Source organism: Canis aureus, chromosome 31 (assembly GCF_053574225.1).
Source record: "Canis aureus isolate CA01 chromosome 31, VMU_Caureus_v.1.0, whole genome shotgun sequence".
Classification (NCBI taxonomy): domain Eukaryota; kingdom Metazoa; phylum Chordata; class Mammalia; order Carnivora; family Canidae; genus Canis; species Canis aureus.
In genome coordinates this window covers 6,808,087-6,829,251 of record NC_135641.1, presented here as the reverse complement: position 1 = coordinate 6,829,251, position 21,165 = coordinate 6,808,087, and the positions used below count along the sequence as shown (strand labels likewise).

At 37.1% G+C, this 21,165-nt stretch overlaps 1 long non-coding RNA gene across 17 annotated transcripts in view; it reads left to right on the top strand.

Annotated features, from left to right (window-relative positions):
* LOC144302287 (uncharacterized) overlaps window positions 1-21,165 on the top strand; it is an 80,201-nt gene that overhangs the window by 21,309 nt on the left and 37,727 nt on the right. For 5 of the 17 annotated variants that reach the window (XR_013369138.1, XR_013369130.1, XR_013369135.1 and 2 more), the window contains exons 2-3: window positions 6,627-6,767; window positions 11,324-11,372. The exons of 3 other annotated variants lie outside the window; for them this stretch is intronic. This is a non-coding gene — a long non-coding RNA (uncharacterized LOC144302287). Of the gene's footprint in view, window positions 1-6,626; window positions 6,768-10,001; window positions 10,080-11,306; window positions 11,373-21,165 lie in introns of those variants that run through there. 9 more of the 17 variants (XR_013369139.1, XR_013369134.1, XR_013369137.1 and 6 more) reach the window with 5 other exon arrangements.

Here is a 21,165-nt window from a genome sequence, read left to right as displayed (position 1 = left end):
TACAGAAACATTTAGACAAGTGTTTGAAAAAACATCTTGTCACCAGTCTAGTCAAGTTAACACATAAATTAACCATCACAATCAGTAATTAAGATTTCAACTTCAATTGACAGAAGCTTCAAATCAAAATGACTTGAATAGTCAAGCTACTCGTTTCCTCCCATCAAAAGAAATCAAATGACCCCTGTGTTGGTGGAACTAGATTCTTTCTGTTTTTCAATTTTCATGCTGACTTTATCCTCAATTTTATAGCAAGAAAGCCTTAGCATTTTGAGGCTCATATCCCAGAGACAGAAGAGAAAGACTGTTTCTTACTATGTTTTGTTCTTAGGATTAAGAAATGCTTCCCCAGAAGTCCCACCACCATATTTCCACTCACACCTCAACATCAGAATCAGCCATGTGGGATCCCTGGGTGGCGCAGCGGTTTGGCGCCTGCCTTTGGCCCAGGGCGTGATCCTGGAGACCCGGAATCGAATCCCACATCGGGCTCCCGGTGCATGGGGCCTGCTTCTCCTTCTGCCTGTGTCTCTGCCTTTCTGTCTCTCTCTGTGTGACTATCATGAATAAATAAATAAAATCTTAAAAAAAAAAAAAAGAATCAGCCATGTGCTCATTTCTGATCTATACTGTCAAGAGGAACTAGGAAACTTGGCCTTGCTTGGATCTGTCACCTGATGAAATGTCTGCCACGAATAATTATATTTTTACCTATATTTTCATATTTCTTTGGGATTATGCCTATTCTCTTTGCAGACTTGCTGTTGGTCTAAAACAAATAGCTGATAACTGCATGGATATGAATCTCAAATCTTGTACTTTCTCTTGCTTACTGAGCATTTCAATGAGGATGTGACACAGCTTCCTTGAATTTCAGCATTTGTAAAGCACGCTTTTAATTTTCCTCTCTAACCTACTATAATTTTTATTTAGTGGTTAAAAAACCACTTGCTCAATTATTCCACAGAGAAAACTTAGAGTCAATCTGGACATCTTATTTTCTCATACCGATTACCAGTTGTTCACAAAATATAAGTGTTTTTGTCCTAAACTCCTCATTCTGATTCCTCTTCACCATTCCCATTGCCACTTGCCTTATCCTGACCTTTTCATTCAAAATTCTGAGTACAAATGGTCTTTTCTGACTAACCAAATGCCTCGCATCTTTCTTTGAAGGATACTGCTGTCAAAACTGTTTTCCTAGAATTCAAATATGATTACTTAGAAAACTGGCTCAAAACTCTTCAAAATAACCATTTTTAGCTGGTGTGATAAAATCTTAACTATTATAAATATTATCCCCAAAGGAAATTTTCTTCCCTGAATTGTCAAAATTTTCACAGTTTATCTACTCAATCCAGGTATATATTTCTAAGCTAGTTTCCTGACTACACCTTCCCAGGGCTCCTCTACCTTGCTCCCTGAGAAGAAAGAAATTCCCACTTCCTTTCTATTGTTAGCTAGACATATTCACTTTATCTAGTAGACTATGGTCAAACTGAGGGTTGGAAATGATGTTCAACTTTGCACCCAGAGGCTAACATAGTGGCTGCTACATATATGATTTCCTTTTTTAAAAAATATTTTTAAAAAAATTTTATTTATTTGTGATAGTCATACACAGAGAGAGAGAGAGAGGCAGAGACACAGGCAGAGGGAGAAGCAGGCTCCATGCACCGGGAGCCTGACGTGGGATTCGATCCCGGGTCTCCAGGATTGTGCCCTGGGCCAAAGGCAGGCACCAAACCGCTGTGCCACCCAGGGATCCCCTACATATATGATATCTTATGGATATTTGTAATGATGTTTAGAAAAAGTAGTATTAAAAAATATAGTATTAATGATGGTTTCAGAGACCGTACAAAGATTTATAAGTTTCCAAAAGATTTAAATGGATTATGCCATCTAATAACCATAATAACCTTATGAACTAGATGATATTATCACCCTTCTTTTATCAAGGCACCTATGGGTTAAAAATAATTGCAGCAAACTAAATTAAGTGTCTGTGGTCATAACCATGATCATATTATATCTTAGATTACTTAAACTGAGAATTTGTGGGTGTATGCCTTTGGGTGTGTGCATACACAGGTATGCATGTGTGTATGTATGTATATTATTACCTACATTTGCTGTCTGCATTTGTCTGTCTGTACACGCCTTCAAGTAATAAGAAGGACTTTGCCTATTTTGAAATCACTGTTGAATGAATAACGAAGTCAACCATACAAACAATTGAATAAATGCCACTTAAAAAAGTGACTTCGGTGAATGAAAATTTTCTTTTTGGTAGTCATAATTTATTTTATTCTGGAAAATGAGGGTACTATCACCACTATGGTCAACATTATCGTGAGAAGTACATCTTAATCACTTTTTCAGAGCTTAAGGAACTTTAATAACAAATTATATAATTTGATTTGATCATGACTAGATTTCTTTTTTTGTTTGTTTGTTTTGAAAATTGACATAAAATAAAGCCTTTTGAAAATGGTTAGTAAAGGGTGCACAGGTGGCTCAGTCAGTTAAGTGTCTGCCTTCAGCTCAGGTCATGATCCCAGCCAGGGTCCTGGAATCCAGCCTGATATCTAGCTCTCTGTTGGGTGGAGACCCTGCTTCTCCTCCCTCTGCCTGCCACTCTCTCATCTTGTGCCCTCTCTCTCTGTCAAATAAATAAATAAAATCTTAAAAAAAAAAAGAGAGAGAGGAGAAAATGGATCAATAAGATAAAATTATTTAGGAAAGCATATCCTAAAAGTATGTCTTTTATTGTATTATCATGTAATTATTAGAATAAGGTATGTTATATAAAATTATAGTTAAATAAAATTATAATTATTGTTAAGTAAATATGCACAAAGTCTCCATTTTTGCACTTTTAAAGTTCAAAATGTTTGTTTTAAAAAATGTTTGTTTATGTCATATTGTGCAATGCTCACTCCTATTTTGTTGCAGTTTCCATCTGTATATTTAGATTTTATGCAGAATAACTAAGCAAGTGACTTACTGAGTTAAGGAAGATTGTGATATTATGGTACAAAATGATAAGATGTTTGTATAAAGCAGAGAGGCTGTTTTTATAGTGTCTGTATATATACATATGCAGACTGGTAAAAAAATGGAAAGCAGGGTATGTGAGGTCTTAGGCCAATAGCCAGAGACTTGTATTGGCGGTATTAATAAAATACTCCACTTAATGTGTTCAGTCTGCTGTGGCTTGTCTATAAACAAGACACATGCCAGCCTTAGTACTTACAATAATGAACTGAAAGGAAGCTAGCTGCATCAGAATTATGTAGTCAAGAGTACTTTAATTAGCAAACACAACTGAAATAAAAATTCAACTATTGCAGAAAAGGCAATATATCAAAAATTACAAGGCACCAAAAAGCAAAAGATAAAGAAAAGTATTTTCAAGAGATATAGTGATCAGGAGAATGAGACTCAGATGTTGGAAGTGTCAATCAGGAATTAAAATATCTATGATTCATATGCTAAAGATCTAGTAGAAAAGGTAAACAATAAGCATGAACAGATGGGGAATTTTAGCACAGAAATGAAAATGATAAGAAAGTGACAAAGGGAAGTGACACAGTGCTAGAAATAATATCATCTATGAGAAATTCCTTTGATGGGGTCATCTGAAAACTCTACATAATTATGCATTTGAATAAGAAATCTGTGATCTTGAAGATATATCAATTGAAATGTCAAATTGAAATATAAAGAGACAAATAATTAAAATATAATAGACAAAGTAGGATATCTAAGACTGATGGGAGAATGTAAAATGGTGTAATATACATATGTTTGGAGTCACAGAAGGATAAGAGAGAGAGAGAGAGAGAATAGGACAGGATAAATATTTGAAGAAATCAATGAGGATTTTCCAAATGTAATGAAAGATATCAAATGACAGACATAAAAAGCTTAGGATGAAACAAAAACAAAATCTAAATATGACATTGTAAAACTGCTGAAAACAAAGAGAAAAATAAAAAATTGAAGGTAGAGAAAAAAAGACGTTTATACAGTGGAATGAGACAATAATGACAACAGAATTCTTGTCAGAAATTCTGAAAACCTTGAGTTAATAGAGTGATAGTAGGTGCTAAAATGATAAAAACAAAAGCTGTTAATATAGATTTCAGTTTATCTTTCTTTACTCTTTTTCCATTTCAATATATTTCAAAACTGAAGGCAAAGTAAAAACTTTTTATGGCAAATAAAAAACAAGAAATTTATTGCCAGCAGCCCTCCCTACAGGAAACTTTAAAAGAAAATGTTCAAACAGAAGGTATGAGGAATAGTTGGATCTACAGAAAGAAATAAAGAGAAAGTGAAGAACAAAATACAAAGAAGATATTTTAGAAATTTTAATTGCTTTAAAAATGACTGTCTAGAACAAAAAATAGTAACAACGTACTATGAAATTTATAACATGTAAAAGTAAATGCATGACAACAGCAGAAGAATAGGAAGAAGGGATAGGAAATATACTGTTTTAAGATTCTTGCATTCTATGTGAAATTTTTTAGTATTTTTAGAAAGTAGATTTTACAAAATTAAGAAACATGAAGAGAGCATCAATTAAAAATAAAAGGAGGCATAAATAATAAGCTAAAAGTAGAGATAAAATTAAATATTAAAAATTACAAATCCAAAAGAATACAGAAAAGGCACAGCATCAAGGTGAATTATGATAAATAGAAAGCAATTAGTAAGACCATAAATGAAATCCAACTCTATCAATAATCACAATAAATTAAAATGTTTAAAAACTTTAATTAAAAAATAGGAGTTGTCAGATTCGATTAAAAAAATCACAATATAATTGTGAAAAAGAAACTGATTTTCAATATGAATAAATAGATAAGTAAAATAATATGCAAACACTAGTCAAAAGAAAGCTGGAGCATAGTAGGCTTCAGACAAGGAATGTGGTTAGAAATAGTAGGGACATTCCATAATATTAATCAGGCCAACTTACCAGGAAGACATACAATCGTAATATGTATGCACCTAACAAGATAGCCTCAAAATACATAAATCAGGTACCAAAAAGGTAGTTAAACCTACAATTATATTTGAAGACTCCAACACTCCATTCTTAACATAAAACAAGTAGGTAGATAGTGTGTAAAGGAGTAGAAGAACTAAACAGCACTTGTGGACATCTAAACCTAATTGATTTTACAGAACAATAATATTAGGATGCACATTCTTCTCAAGTGCACATGGAGAATTAATCAAGAAAGCCCATATTTTGTGGGTGCTTGGGTGGCTTAGTCAGTTAAGCAGCTAACTCTTGATTTCAGCTGCGATTATGATCTCAAGGTTCTGGGATCAAGTCCCATGTTGGGCGTTGCACTCACTGGGGAGTCTGCCTGAGGATTCCTTCTCTCCCTCTCCCCCTCCCTCCACTCATGCATTCTCTCTCTCTCTCTCTCTCTCTCTGGGATAAATAAATAAATATTTAAAGAAAGAAAAGAAAGAAAGTCCATATTCTGAGCCATTAAAACAAACCTCAAAAATTAAAAGAATTGAAACCATTTAGTGTATGTTCTCTGATTATAATAGTATTACTTTAGAGATGAATAGCAGGGGATCCCTGGTGGCTCAGCAGGTTAGAGCCTGCCTTTGGCCCAGGGCGTGATCCTGGATCCCGAGATGGAGTCCCATGTTGGGCTCCCTGCATGGAGCCTACTTCTGCCTCTCTCTCTCTCTCACTCTCTCTCTGTGTCTCTCATGAATAAATAAATAAAGTCTTAAAAAAAAAAAAGAAATGAATAGCAGAAAGATATTCAGGGAAAATCCTCAGATATTTGGAATTTAAATAACAAATTTCTATATAACTTCCAGATTACAGAGTTGGGTAGTCAAAAAGGAACTTATATAATATTTTGAATTGAATGAAATTAAAAAGATTATCAAAATTTGTGGGATGCTATAAAATTAGCTTTCATAATGATATTTATCACATGTTCCTCTCAGAATTTAAAACAAGAAAGTTTTAAATCAATAAGCTAAGTCTCCCTCTTAAGAAATGAGAAAGAAGAGCAAAATAAACCTAAAACATGAAGAAATTAGGCGATAACAAAGAGTAAGAATCCATGAAATTGAAAGCAGAAAAAAAAAAAGAAAAGAAAAAACCAATGAGACCAAATGAGGCTGATTCTTGAAAATGGTCAATAAAATTAATAAACCTCTGTCCAGATGCACTGAGTGGAATGAAAAGAAGATACAGATTATTGATATTAGTAAAACAAAGGGGACATCTCTACAGATTTTACATACACAGAAAAGAAGAAAGCAATAATATTAGGAACAACTTTATACCAATCAGTTTGATAATGATTGAAATGGACAAATTTCTCCAAAGACACAAACCACCAGAGCTTACTGAAGAAGAAATAGGTAATTTGAAAAGTTCTGCTCAAATTGAATCACCCCTCAGTAATCAGTCCTCTAGAGTCTCTTCAAAGGCCCTCTTACATCACTAAGCGTTGAGTTCTGGTATTACAATTATCCTCAGGGTAATTGCTGTCAGAGTTGCAATGTGACATGTGCTTTAAATTTGGTTACTGTAGGTCTTGAATTGGGAAAATAACATTATTTTACAGATTTGGGCATTTAAAAAAGTGAACAATGCATCTGGGGTTTGGTGCTGATCTAATTAAACTTGTGAGGCTGCAAAGGATTCATCCCCACCCAGTGAGAAGCAGCCAGGTTGCAGTTGCTGTGGGAACAGCGCCACCAACCAGGTATTGAGAAGCTTTCCGTTAATAGTTATTAGAATGAGAAAATGGTGGGTGGGGGCAGATTTGTTTGCTTTGCACTTTAAGATATGCATTTTGTTTTGTTTTGTTTTGACTTACAAGAATGAGATAACCTTATTTTGGATTTTAATTTCCTTGGATTTTAACACCTTAAGAAGCTTTAATTATTGTAACCGACATTAACAATTTTGGCAGTTCTGTGTAGCTGTGTTTTATTTATGAAGTAGCTGTATGTAACATCCAAATGCCCATCTCTGATGGGCTATGTACAGCAATTTGGAATAAGACATAGTATATGGAGTGAATATTTAGTCCTGGGTGAAGAGAGCTCTGGAATTGATAAATATATGTTTCAGAGCCTTTGGGAAGCAAATAATTACTAACCAATAGAAATTCCTGGAAGATACACAAAGGTGAATTGGTTAGTTTTGGGGCATTGGGGCCTCCTGAACGTAGGAGCAGATTAGCAATGGTATGGTAGCTATAACTTCCCCAAGAATGGTATAAACAATTGTGTAAACAGTGGAGACGTTAAATCCCATATTTAGAAATGCTTAATAATATTGGTGAATGTTAGAATGAGGCCGTTTTCCCCACACCTAACATTTCTATGCAATAGTCTTTAATACTACTGACATGTCCATTTTTTTAAATTTTTATTTATTTATGATAGTCACAGAGAGAGAGAGAGAGAGAGAGAGAGAGAGGGAGAGACAGGCAGAGGGAGGAGCAGGCTCCATGCACCGGGAGCCTGATGTGGGACTCGATCCCGGGTCTCCAGGATCGCGCCCTGGGGCAAAGACAGGCGCTAAACCGCTGCGCCACCCAGGGATCCCTGACATGTCCATTTTTACACTTCATTTTTAAAACTTTTCTTTATTTAAATTTTTTTTTTTTTAATACGTCCTTAGGAGAAATGGAGTTGTTTAGCTTACTGGAGTGATAGAAGCAGCTGGGCAGCTAGGAACCAGCTTTCTTTTTTCTCTTCTCTTATTGGAAGTCAGTTGCTCAGTGATTTGCTCCTGCAGAAACAAGTTCTATAAGAAGCAGACTCCAATTTTAGAAGCACTTTGATTATCTAACTGCCTACCCATGACCAAATAGAGCACAATATTAAGAGGTCTAGTGTTAAGAGGTGTCTGGGTGGCTCATCAGACTCTTGATTTTGGCTCAGGTCATGATCTCAGGGTCCTGGGATTGAACCCCAAATCAGGCTCTATACTCAGTGGGGAGTCTGTCTGCTTAAATTCTCTTCTTCTCCCTCTCTGCCTCCTCCTCTGCTTGTATGTGTGGTGTGCTCAGACGTGTGCACGTGCAGGTGCTCTCTCTGTGTCTTTTTTTTTTTTTTTTAAATTTTACTTATTTATGATAGGCACACAGTGAGAGAGAGAGAGAGGCAGAGACACAGGCAGAGGGAGAAGCAGGCTCCATGCACCGGGAGCCCGACGTGGGACTCGATCCCGGGTCTCCAGGATCGCGCCCTGGGCCAAAGACAGGCGCCAAACCGCTGCGCCACCCAGGGATCCCTCTCTGTGTCTTTAAAATAAATAAATTAATAAATCTTTAAAAAGACAAAAAAGAAATCCAGTGTTAATTTGCAACCAGACCATACTGTCTACTATAAGCTTTATAAAAATGCCAATATTCTCTCCACTTGCCTTACTGTTCTTCAGTTTTCAATTGGTTCAAGTGTTAGGATGTTGGAAAGAGGGTGGTTATTTATTAATTTCTCATAATCTTCCAATTTTTTTTGGTCTCTGGGCCATTTATTATTGAAAGATGAAAGGAGATGGCAAACTTGACTTTGTACTGTATAAGTCACATTAATTTGATTTAAGAAGCAATTAGTTTACTATCAAAATTAATGCTTTGGGATATATATTAAAAGATAGTATTGTGTTTAATTGTTGTTATGTGATTTAAAATATAATAAGTATTTGTTCTACATGTTATAAAGTCAATACTTTTTATAATGAGTAGAACAATTGCAATTCACTAACATTTTATTTTACTATCTTCTGTTGTCAAGACAACCTTCCATTCTTTACTCAATATACTAAGCAGTAAAAAAAATTAGTTTCTCAGTCTCATTTAAATAATTGGACTTGTAATATTGATTGCTTTTTTTAAAAAGACTTTGTTTTCTAACCTTTAACTATTAATTATAATTACTATACTTTAAAAGGATACAATTTAATTTAATTTTAAGGTTGTGTAAAAGAAAGGCATCAACATTTCAAGTGTATAAAGAACTTTCATGAAAAAAACTATTATAAAACTGTACTTAGTATGCTTTGTAACATTAATAGTATATTATAAAAGATGTTATGGTGATGTATATTTATAATGGTCTATTTTAATAAGATAGTATTTCAGAATGTGGAGAAATCTACAAATAGCACATTTTCCTGAGTGAAAAAATACGATGTAACCAGCAGTGATAAACTCTTCTACCTTCTTGTATTAAGGTGGCTATGTCCTGGTCAATAGTCATACCAGGCTTCTGCGTGTTCCATTTAGTTGATAGTTAATTGGTATAATTAATGCATTTATTTGTGAATTACTTTTACAATTATTTTTAAATGTCTGCTTTGTGCTGTGTGCTGTAGCTAAAGCTATGAGTAAGACAATTGCTTTTTCTGTTTTCATGGAGCCTTAGAGGTTCCTCTTCATCTGCTTCTGCAGAAGGAAGGAGAATCCAATTATGGGAAGAAGTAAATACATTTTGGGCATTATGAAAATCTGTATTCAACACTATTTGAAGCTTTTTTATTTATTTGACATATTTAGATAGGATCATATTTTACTTGTAAAATCATCAAAAAGAGAAGCTATATATTTTTTAAGTATTCTCATTATTCTATTTCCCATTTCCTACATTAAACATTCAACGTTTTTCATGTATCTTCCTAAACATTTAAAAATTAAGAAAAATATTTTAGTTTGTATTAATCACATTACAATGAGGAACTGAGTACTGTCTTCTAACATAATTTTCTAGGCAATTATAATCTTAGAGCTATTTCCTTGTCAGTTTATCTAGGACTGATGTATTACTTCAAAACTGCTATCAATTTAAACTCAGTGGGTATAGTATTATAGATGAGTCAGTTATTCTAGATGAATAAGTTCTAGAGATGTTGTACAACATAATGCCTGTAGTAAACAATAGAGTATTGTACACTTCAAAATTTGTTAAGGGTAGATCTCATGTTAAGTGTTCTTAACAACAACACCGCCCCCCCTACAAGAATGAAAAGAAAGAAAAAGAACAAAGAAAACCATCAAAGGAATTGGGTATGTCTGTTTCCTTGATTTTCGTGATGGCATCATTTGGTTTTGCATTTTTGCAGACTCATCATATTGTAACATTAAACATGTACACATTTTTGTATATTAATTATACCTCAATAAAGCTATTAAATTGTTTTGCTAGAGATATGAAGCTGCCAACCAGAAAGTTGATGTCAATTTAAATCCTGTGCTAGTAATGTATGAAATTATATACTTCTCATAACCATTCTCTATACTAGATTTTATCACATTAAAAAATTATATACAGCCAAATGATGAAGGAAGATGATAATCCATATTGAGTTGACATATCCATTTTCCTGATAATTACTGAGGTTGAATATCTTTCTGTATACATATTTGCCATTAATAGTTCCTGTGTACTTAACCTGTAAATTTGTCTTCATATTCATTTCTGGTCCTCTTTCTTACCCCATCTCATCTCTTTAAATAATTACTTAAAATTCTAAGCTATTTAAAGCACATAAAAATAGGTAAAATCAACCCAAATATCACACATCAGGATAAGACATCTATAAATGTGATTTTAAATGTGTTTGTTGTGCATACACATACAAATGAAAAAGGATCATATTATGCATGTACTTTTCTCAAGAGCCTTTTCTTTTATCCAAACATAACATATGGTCCTTTATTATGTCAGTTACCATACAAAGTCAAATCATTTTTAAGTGGTAATATATTCATCTTATGTATGATGCACATAATTAATTTAACCTATGAGAGAATGTATAGAATGTGGACAGTTATTTGATATTATAAGCAACATTGCAATGATAATCATTGTGTGCGTGTGCGTGAATCTATGTATATATAAATATATATTCCTGTGTACACACACACACACACACACAAACACATACTTTCTATATTAACACCTTAGGATAAGTTCACTGATGTGAAACAGGTGGGACAAATGATATGCACATTTTAAACATGATACATATTGTAAAGCTGCCTTTTACAACGCTTGCACAAATGTGCAGATTATTAGAGAACTGGTTTTCATACAGCAATAACAAATCCTAGAACTATATAATGTATTTCTTCATATTTTCTTATCAGTTAAATGGCAAAGATGTCTTATTATTGCTTTTATTTGAATTCACTTATTAATGTGGTTAATGTTTGTTGAAAAGTTACTGGCCCTTATTTCCTTTCTTTTGTTCTAAATTACTTATTTATGTTCTTTGGCTATGTTTTTCTCAGGAATTTTTCTTTTTCAGACCAATTTGTTAAAAACTCCTCTTGAATTCTTACCTATGATAAAATCGAGTAAGTATTCTTCAGTTTATAATTTATTTTTTATTTATTTATTTATTTTTTTGTTGAGGTCCCTTTGAGTATTATATTTCTTTTTTTTTTTTTTTTTATTGGTGTTCAATTTACTAACATACAGAATAACACCCAGTGCCCGTCACCCATTCACTCCCACCCCCCGCCCTCCTCCCCTTCCACCACCCCTAGTTCGTTTCCCAGAGTTAGCAGTCTTTATGTTCTGTCTCCCTTTCTGATATTTCCCACACATTTCTTCTCCCTTCCCTTATTTTCCCTTTCACTATTATTTATATTCCCCAAATGAATGAGAACATATAATGTTTGTCCTTCTCCGACTGACTTACTTCACTCAGCATAATACCCTCCAGTTCCATCCACGTTGAAGCAAATGGTGGGTATTTGTCATTTCTAATAGCTGAGTAATATTCCATTGTATACATAAACCACATCTTCTTTATCTATTCATCTTTCGTTGGACACCGAGGCTCCTTCCACAGTTTGGCTATCGTGGCCATTGCTGCTAGAAACATCGGGGTGCAGGTGTCCTGGCGTTTCATTGCATTTGTATCTTTGGGGTAAATCCCCAACAGTGCAATTGCTGGGTCGTAGGGCAGGTATATTTTTAACTGTTTGAGGAACCTCCACACAGTATTCCAGAGTGGCTGCACCAGTTCACATTCCCACCAACAGTGTAAGAGGGTTCCCTTTTCTCCACATCCTCTCCAACATTTGTTGTTTCCTGCCTTGTTAATTTTTCCCATTCTCACTGGTGTGAGGTGGTATCTCATTGTGGTTTTGATTTGTATTTCCCTGATGGCAAGTGATGCAGAGCATTTTCTCATGTGCATGTTGGCCATGTCTATGTCTTCTTCTGTGAGATTTCTGTTCATGTCTTTTGCCCATTTCATGATTGGATTGTTTGTTTCTTTGGTGTTGAGTTTAATAAGTTCTTTATAGATCTTGGAAACTAGCCCTTTATCTGATATGTCATTTGCAAATATCTTCTCCCATTCTGTAGGTTGTCTTTGAGTTTTGTTGACTGTATCCTTTGCTGTGCAAAAGCTTCTTATCTTGATGAAGTCCCAATAGTTCATTTTTGCTTTTGTTTCTTTTGCCTTCGTGGATGTATCTTGCAAGAAGTTACTATGGCCGAGTTCAAAAAGGGTGTTGCCTGTGTTCTTCTCTAGGATTTTGATGGAATCTTGTCTCACATTTAGATCTTTCATCCATTTTGAGTTTATCTTTGTGTATGGTGAAAGAGAGTGGTCTAGTTTCATTCTTCTGCATGTGGATGTCCAATTTTCCCAGCACCATTTATTGAAGAGACTGTCTTTCTTCCAATGGATAGTCTTTCCTCCTTTATCGAATATTAGTTGCCCATAAAGTTCAGGGTCCACTTCTGGATTCTCTATTCTGTTCCACTGATCTATGTGTCTGTTTTTGTGCCAGTACCACACTGTCTTGATGACCACAGCTTTGTAGTACAACCTGAAATCTGGCATTGTGATGCCCCCAGATATGGTTTTCTTTTTTAAAATTCCCCTGGCTATTCGGGGTCTTTTCTGATTCCACACAAATCTTAAAATAATTTGTTCTAACTCTCTGAAGAAAGTCCATGGTATTTTGATAGGGATTGCATTAAACGTGTATATTGCCCTGGGTAACATTGACATTTTCACAATATTAATTCTGCCAATCCATGAGCATGGAATATTTTTCCATCTCTTTGTGTCTTCCTCAATTTCTTTCAGAAGTGTTCTATAGTTTTGAGGGTATAGATCCTTTACATCTTTGGTGAGGTTTATTCCTAGGTATCTTATGCTTTTGGGTGCAATTGTAAATGGGATTGACTCCTTAATTTCTCTTTCTTCAGTCTCATTGTTAGTGTATAGAAATGCCACTGACTTCTGGGCATTGATTTTGTATCCTGCCACGCTACCGAATTGCTGTATGAGTTCTAGCAATCTTGGGGTGGAGACTTTTGGGTTTTCTATGTAGAGTATCATGTCATCGGCGAAGAGGGAGAGTTTGACTTCTTCTTTGCCAATTTGAATGCCTTTAATGTCTTTTTGTTGTCTGATTGCTGAGGCTAGGACTTCCAGTACTATGTTGAATAGCAGTGGTGAGAGTGGACATCCCTGTCTTGTTCCTGATCTTAGGGGAAAGGCTCCCAGTGCTTCCCCATTGAGAATGATATTTGCTGTGGGCTTTTCATAGATGGCTTTTAAGATGTCGAGGAATGTTCCCTCTATCCCTACACTCTGAAGAGTTTTGATCAGGAATGGATGCTGTATTTTGTCAAATGCTTTCTCTGCATCCAATGAGAGGATCATATGGTTCTTGGTTTTTCTCTTGCTGATATGATGAATCACATTGATTGTTTTACGGGTGTTGAACCAGCCTTGTGTCCCAGGGATAAATCCTACTTGGTCATGGTGAATAATTTTCTTAATGTACTGTTGGATCCTATTGGCCAGTATCTTGTTGAGAATTTTTGCATCCATGTTCATCAGGGATATTGGTCTGTAATTCTCCTTTTTGGCGGGGTCTTTGTCTGGCTTTGGAATTAAGGTGATGCTGGCTTCATAGAACGAATTTGGAAGTACTCCATCTCTTTCTATCTTTCCAAACAGCTTTAGGAGAATAGGTATGATTTCTTCTTTAAACGTTTGATAAAATTCTCCTGGGAAGCCATCTGGCCCTGGACTCTTGTGTCTTGGGAGGTTTTTGATGACTGCTTCAATTTCCTCCCTGGTTATTGGCCTGTTCAGGTTTTCTATTTCTTCCTGTTCCAGTTTTGGTAGTTTGTGGCTTTCCAGGAATGCGTCCATTTCTTCTAGATTGCCTAATTTATTGGCGTATAGCTGTTCATAATAGGTTTTTAAAATCGTTTGTATTTCCTTGGTGTTGGTAGTGATCTCTCCTTTCTCATTCATGATTTTATTAATTTGAGTCTTCTCTCTCTTCTTTTTAATAAGGCTGGCTAATGGTTTATCTATCTTATTAATTCTTTCAAAGAACCAACTCCTGGTTCTGTTGATCTGTTCCACAGTTCTTCTGGTCTCGATTTCGTTGAGTTCTGCTCGAATCTTTATTAGCTCCCTTCTTCTCTTGGGTGTAGGATCTATTTGCTGTTTTTTCTCTAGCTCCTTTATGTGTAAGGTTAGCTTTTGTATTTGAGTTCTTTCCAGTTTTTGAATGGATGCTTGTATTGCGATGTATTTCCCCCTTAGGACTGCTTTTGCTGCATCCCAAAGATTTTGAACGGTTGTATCTTCATTCTCATTAGTTTCCATGAATCTTTTTAATTCTTCCTTAATTTCCTGGTTGACCCTTTTATCTTTTAGCAGGATGGTCCTTAACCTCCATGTGTTTGAGGTCCTTCCAAACTTCTTGTTGTGATTTAGTTCTAATTTCAAGGCATTATGGTCCGAGAATATGCAGGGGACAATCCCAATCTTTTGGTATCGGTTCAGACCCGATTTGTGACCCAATATGTGGTCTATTCTGGAGAAAGTTCCATGTGCGCTTGAGAAGAATGTGTATTCAGTTGAGTTTGGATGTAAAGTTCTGTAGATATCTGTGAAATCCATCTGGTCCAGTGTATCATTTAAAGCTCTCGTTTCTTTGGAGATGTTTTGCTTAGAAGACCTATCGAGTATAGAAAGAGCTAGATTGAAGTCACCAAGTATAAGTGTATTATTATCTAAGTATTTCTTCACTTTGGTTAATAATTGATTTATATATTTGGCAGCTCCCACATTTGGAGCATATATATTGAGGATTGTTAAGTCCTCTTGTTGAATAGATCCTTTAAGTATGATATAGTGTCCCTCTTCATCTCTCACTACAGTCTTTGGGGTAAATTTTAGTTTATCTGATATAAGGATGGCTACCCCTGCTTTCTTTTGAGGACCATTCGAATGGTAAATGGTTCTCCAACCTTTTATTTTCAGGCTGTAGGTGTCCTTCTGTCTAAAATGAGTCTCTTGTAGACAGCAAATAGATGGGTCCTGCTTTTTTATCCAGTCTGAAACCCTGCGCCTTTTGATGGGGTCATTAAGCCCGTTCACATTCAGAGTTACTATTGAGAGATATGAGTTTAGTGTCATCATGATATCTATTCAGTCTTTGTTTTTGTGGACTGTTCCACTGAACTTCTTCTTAAAGGGGAATTTTAAGAGGCCCCCTTAAAATTTCTTGCAGAGCTGGTTTGGAGGTCACATATTCTTTTAGTTGCTGCCTGTCTTGGAAGCTCTTTATCTCTCCTTCCATTTTGAATGAGAGCCTTGCTGGATAAAGTATTCTTGGTTGCATGTTCTTTTCATTTAGGACCCTGAATATATCCTGCCAGCCCTTTCTGGCCTGCCAGGTCTCTGTGGAGAGGTCTGCTGTTACCCTAATACTCCTCCCCATAAAAGTCAGGGATTTCTTGTCTCTTGCTGCTTTAAGGATCTTCTCCTTATCTTTGGAATTTGCAAGCTTCACAATTAAATGTCGAGGTGTTGAACGGTTTTTATTGATTTTAGGGGGGGATCTCTCTATTTCCTGGATCTGAATGCCTGTTTCCCTTCCCAGATTAGGAAAGTTTTCAGCTAGAATTTGTTCAAATACATATTCTGGCCCTCTGTCCCTTTCGGCGCCCTCGGGAACCCCAATTAAACGTAGGTTTTTCTTCCTCAGGCTGTCGTTTATTTCCCTTAATCTATCTTCATGGTCTTTTAATTGTTTGTCTCTTTTTTCCTCAGTTTCCCTCTTTGCTGTCAACTTGTCTTCTAGGTCACTCACTCGTTCTTCCACCTCGTTAACCCTCGTCGTTAGGACTTCTAGTTTGGATTGCATCTCATTCAATTGGTTTTTAATTTCTGCCTGATTAGCTCTAAATTCTGCAGTCATGAAGTCTCTTGAGTCCTTTATACTTTTTTCTAGAGCCACCAGTAGCTGTATAATAGTGCTTCTGAATTGGCTTTCTGACATTGAATTGTAATCCAGATTTTGTAACTCTGTGGGAGAGAGGACTGTTTCTGATTCTTTCTTTTGAGGTGAGGTTTTCCTTCTAGTCATTTTGCTCAGTGCAGAGTGGCCAAAAGCAAGTTGTATTGGGAAAAAGAGAAAAAGAGAGGAGAGAAAGAAGGAAAGAAAAGAGAAAGAGAAAAAAAAAGGGAAGAAAAAGAAAAAAAAACGAAAAGAAAAAAAAAAAAGGAAGAAAAAGAGAAAGAAAAAGAAAGGAGAAAAAAAGGGGGTGGGGGAAGGAAACAAATCAAAAAGCAAAACAAAACAAAAACAAAAACAAAAACAAAAACAAACAAACAAAAAAAGAACCACCGGGGAGTATCTTCTGATTCTGTGTTCTTTAAGTCCCTTGGCTTCTCCTGGAAGTTGTCAGTCTAGCTGGTGTTCTGGGGGAGGGGCCTGTTGTGCTGATTTTCAGGTGTTAGCAGTTGGGGGAGCTGCTGTGCCCCTGCCTGGTGCAGGGCTCGGTGGGGGTTGTTTACCCCGTGAGGCCGCAGGAGGAACAGCCCCAGTGGCGGGGCAGGCAGCTCTGGAAACCTGGATTCAGCTCCGGCAGGAACTCCGTCTGCAGGGCCTGGAGGCTCCGGGCGGGGCCGCTGCTCTGCTCAGCTGGGGCAGGAGCGTCCTCGCTGTCCTGGGCCCTCCCGGCCTCTGCCTGTCCCGGGGGGAGGGGGGATCCTGGGCTGTGTCCCGGCGCCCTGTGCTCCGGAGCCTGCGCTGGTGGATTCGCGCTCCCGGGCCGCGCAACCCCCTCCGCGGAGCTGCCGCCCGAGCCCCTCCGAGCTGCTCCTGGAACCGCGCAGCCCCCTCCGCACGGAGCCTCTTCTTCTGCCCGAGCCCCTCCGAGCTGCTCCCGGGGCCGCGCAGCCCCCTCCGCGGAGCCGCCGCCCGAGCCCCTTCAGCTGCTCCGGGTCCCGCCGGGTCCCGCCGTGCGCGCTGCAGCCCTTAGGGAGCTCGGGGCACTCTCCCGGGGCGCAGGTGTCTGTTAGTGTCCCCGGGAGCCCGAGGGCATCCCCGCCCTCCTGGGTCCTGCTCCACCTCCCTGGAGCCCCTTTCCCCCGGGAAGGTCGGTGCAGCTCCTGCGTCTCCGGGACGGGGCTCTCCTGTCCTGGGGACACTCGCCCCGGCCTCAGCCCGGCTCCTCGCGGGGCCCCTCCCCCTTGGAGGCCTTTGTTCCTTTACTTCTTTTTCCCCGTCTTCCTACCTTGATAGATGCGCGAACTCTTCTCACTGTAGCATTCCAGCTGGTCTCTCTTTAAATCTCAGGCCGAATTCATAGATTTTCAGGATAATTTGAAGGTTTTCTAGGTAGTTTGGTGGAGACAGGTGATTTGGAGACCCTACTCCTCCGCCATCTTGCTCCTCCCCCCCTTCAGTTTATAATTTAAAACGTATTTGCAACATATGGAATTTACAATATTTATGTACTTCAAGTTAGAAATAGTGCTGTTATTAATTACATCTTTTTTGGTCTTTTTGTCAATTTGATAGTTAATTTTTCCAGCTCAAGTTTTTCTAATTCAATAGCAATTTATATGCAGGTATATTTCTGAATTATTTAATTATAACTATCAGTGTTGTACTGATGCCATGTTGTTTAATTAAAAGTTTTGTAGCTTGATAACTGGTTGGGAATCTTCCTATATGAGTCTTTATTTTTAGGAGTTTTCTATTCACCAATATTTTTTCTCTCAAAGATTAGTGTTAAAATCATTTGTAAAATATTAAGTAAATCTAAAATCTTCAGATAATTTTAATGTATTAAAGTATTATTAATAAAATTCAAAGAATCTCAAACTCCAGCAAATTTTTTAATATAAAAGTTGACACACTGATTCAGAGTTTTATGTGGAAATTCAAATTCCTGTGGAGCAAAAGCAATTTTGAAAAAACCCACCCAAAGTTGGAAGCCTTATACTTCCTTAATTAGGCTTAACGTTGATAAGATCTATTATAAAATAGAGTAATCAAGGTAATATTGGTATAAAACAGACAAATAGATCAAGGGAACAAAATAGAGAGTCTATATTGATCCATGCATATATGAACTGATTTTTAACAAGGATACTAAAATAATTAATTCAATAGAGAAAGATATAATGTTTTCCATAAATTGTGCTGGGACAACTGGATATCTTCTTGGAAAAATGAAACTTTATCCTTACTTCATACCATGCACAAAAATTAATTTATGATAGATCATAGTTGTAAACCTATCACCTGGAAGTGTAAAACTTCTAAAAATACATAGAACATTCTATTTGCAAATTTGGGGTAGGCAAAGATTTCTTGGACAAAATGTAAAAAACCCAAGCAGAAAAGAAAAAAAAATGATAAACTGGACTTTATCTCAATGAATAATTTCTGTTCTCCAAGAGATACTATAAAGAGAATAAACAGTAAAGCCCAGTCTTGGATGTAATATTTGTTTTGCGTATATTTGACCAAGAGCTTGTATCCAGAATATATAAAGAATTCTTACTACTCAAAACGAAACTTGGAACATCTGGGTTGCTCAGCGGTTGAGTGCCTGCCTTCAGCTCAGGGCTTGATCCTGGGGCCCTGGAATCTAGTCCTACATGGGGTTCACTGCATAGAACCTGTTTCTCCCCCTGCCCATGTCTCTGCCTCTCTTTCTCTCATGAATAAATAAATAAAATCATTTAAAAAAAAGAAACTCCATTTAAAAAAATGGGCAGAATGTTTGAATGGAAAATTCACAGAAGGAGTCTACACATGGTCAATAAATACTCATTATTCTTTAGGGAGATGAAAATTAAAACTTGAGATAATACTTCACATTGACTTTAATGGCTAGGATCAAAATGATTGGTGAGGGGATCCCTGGGTGGCTCAGCGGTTTAGCGCCTGCCTTTGGCCCAGGGAGTGATCCTGGAGTCCCGGGATCGAGTCCCACATCGGGCTCCTGGCGTGGAGCCTGCTTCTCCCTCCTCTTGTGTCTCTGCCTCTCTCTCTCTCCCTCTCTATGTCTATCATAAATAAATAAATAAATATTAAAAAAAAATGACTGGTGAGGCTGTTGTGATGTATATATCCTCATGGATGATCCCCAACCATCCTCATCTTCTCATATTCATGCTCTTTTAATAACCCCCAGACTTGAAAAACTTTCTTGCAATAAATGGACAATGGAGCACTTGATGTGATGTAATTGCTATGATTAGGTTATAGGAAGGTTGTGACTTCTGACTTGCTATCACTCTCTATCACTGGCTTGGATTAAGCAAGCTGTACATTCGCAGAAGTCTGTGTGACATGGAACTGATGGCAGTCTCCAGACAATAACCAGTAAGAAACTAAGACTCTAAGTCCAATGGTACTCAAGGAACTGGATCCTATGAAAAAGCAGCAAAGTGAGTTTGCAACTGGACAATCCCCAGGTGGCTCTTCACCTGAGATTCCAGTTTTGGCCAACACCAACAGATGTGGAGGAGTATGACCCTCATCTTCCTCATGGAAATGCAATATGATTCAGCCGTTTTGAAAACCATTTGGTGGTTATCTATAAAATTAAACCGTATCCACCATATAATCTGCATTTTTACTACTATGCATTTATTGAAGAGAAATGTGGTACAAATTACACAAATTGAATGATATAAAACAACAAAAGTTTATTCTCTTACAGTTCTGGAGGATAGAAGTTTAAAATCATGATGTTGGCAGGGTCATCCTCCCTCTGAAGACTTTAAGGAAGATTCCTTCCTTGCCTCTTCTTGGCTTCATGTGGTTGCTGGTACTCCTTGGCATTCTTGGCTTGTATCTGTATCATTCTGCATCTATTATCATATGGCTTTTCTCCTTTAGGGGGTGATTATATGTCAAATGTCCCTCTACTTATGAGGATACCAGTCACTGGATTTGAGGTTTATCCTAATTTAGTATGGCCTCATTTTAAAAAAAAAGATTTATTTATTTGTTTTAGAGAGAGCGAGCGAGCATGAGTGGAAGGGGTAGATGGAGATGGAGAGGGAGAGAGAATTTCAAGCGGACTCTGTGCTGAGCAGGGAGACCAATGGGGGCTCAGTCTGACGACCATGAGATTACAACCTGAGCCAAAACCAAAAGTTGGGCACTAAACCTGCTGCACCACCCAGGTGCTCCTAGTTTGACCTCAATTTGCTTCAGGAATATAAAAGATATTAGTGGGGAAACAACAGAATTCAAATAATGTCTACAGTTTAGTTAATAATAATGTACTAATGTTGTTTTACTAGTTTTGACAGATGTACCTTGGTTATCTAAGATACTAATAGGGGAAAATGGGTGAGAGTTATACAAGGACTTTCAGTATTCTCACTGCCACTTTTAAATACTCTAAAATTATTCCAAAATAATTTAATTTTTAAAATGAAAGCTATGGTGGTAGGTGCAGGGGAAACTTAATTTAGATTGAGTGTTTGAAGCAGGGTTTTGGAGGACTTTGTATTTAAGCTATAAACAAAACCTCAAATACAACCAACCCTGCCAATAATGGGAGACAGAGCTCCCTGGGCAGACACATAACCAGTGAGTAGATACTGGGAGGGAAATGTGTTTGAGGTGGTGGAAGAATGAAAACCTTCAGAGTGACTGGAGAAGTGTAGATGAAGGAGAGTTCAGCATGAAATTAAACTGAAGAGTAGTTTGTGAACAGCCTATGCAAGGAATTAGAATTTGACAAAGGAAAGAAGGAAGGGAAGGTGGGAGGGAGGGAGGAAGAAGGGGAAAAAAAAGAAGAGCATTTCTATAGTACTTTCTGTGTACCAGATACTGT